The sequence below is a fragment of the Bidens hawaiensis genome, unplaced genomic scaffold (assembly GCF_021521415.1).
Source record: "Bidens hawaiensis isolate Kalapana, Puna unplaced genomic scaffold, B.hawaiensis_p1.1 tig00003244_1, whole genome shotgun sequence".
Taxonomy (NCBI): domain Eukaryota; kingdom Viridiplantae; phylum Streptophyta; class Magnoliopsida; order Asterales; family Asteraceae; genus Bidens; species Bidens hawaiensis.
This window is the reverse complement of record NW_027491178.1, coordinates 618,160-618,882: the sequence shown is the minus strand read 5'-3', so window position 1 is coordinate 618,882 and position 723 is coordinate 618,160. Positions and strand designations below refer to the sequence as shown.

The 723-nt window shown below is 43.0% G+C and overlaps 1 pseudogene; it reads left to right on the top strand.

The window, feature by feature from the left end:
* Window positions 1–501, top strand: LOC143622870 (secreted RxLR effector protein 161 pseudogene; annotated as a pseudogene).
* The last annotated feature ends 222 nt before the right edge of the window (window positions 502–723 follow it).

The window sequence follows — 723 nt, the reverse complement described above, 5'->3', positions numbered from 1 at the left end:
ATGTGGGAAGGAAATAGTGTGAAGAATCCCATAGTGCCCGGTACCGTGGTCACAAAGGCTGGAGTTGGGAATAAAGTGAATGACATCGAGTATAAAAGTTTGGTGGGGAGTCTCATGTACCTAACGGTTACAAGGCCATATCTTATGTACTCGGTATGTTTCATATCCAGGTTTATGTCTGATCCAAGGAAAGAACATATGCAGTTGGCAAAAAGAATACTAAGGTATGTAAGGGGAGCGTATAAGTATGGGCTGTTATATGAAAGGAATATCATTTCTAACCTGCAGGTGTTCACCGATAGCGATTATGCAAGGTATGTGGAGGGCAGAAAGTGTACTTCGGGTTACACGTGTATTATGAGCAATGCATCAGTCTGTTGGAGTTCCCGGAAGCAAGAAAGTGTTACACTCTCATCCACGGAGGCTGAATATGTTGCGGCTACATTGTGTGCTTGTCATGTCATGTGGTTAAAAGGGCTGCCGGAAGGTTGGAACAATTGAAATTCAGTGTGATAACAGCTCTACAATCAAGCTACCGAAGAACCCGGTGATGCATAGGCGTACAAAACATATCGATGTCCGTTACCATTACTTGAGGGAGTTGGTGAATGATGGAGAAATCGAGCTGATGTTTTGTCCTACGAAAATCAAATTGTTGATGTGATGACAAAGCCTGTGAAGTTGGATGTGTTTGAGAAGATGAGAAGAATGCTAGGTGTTCGT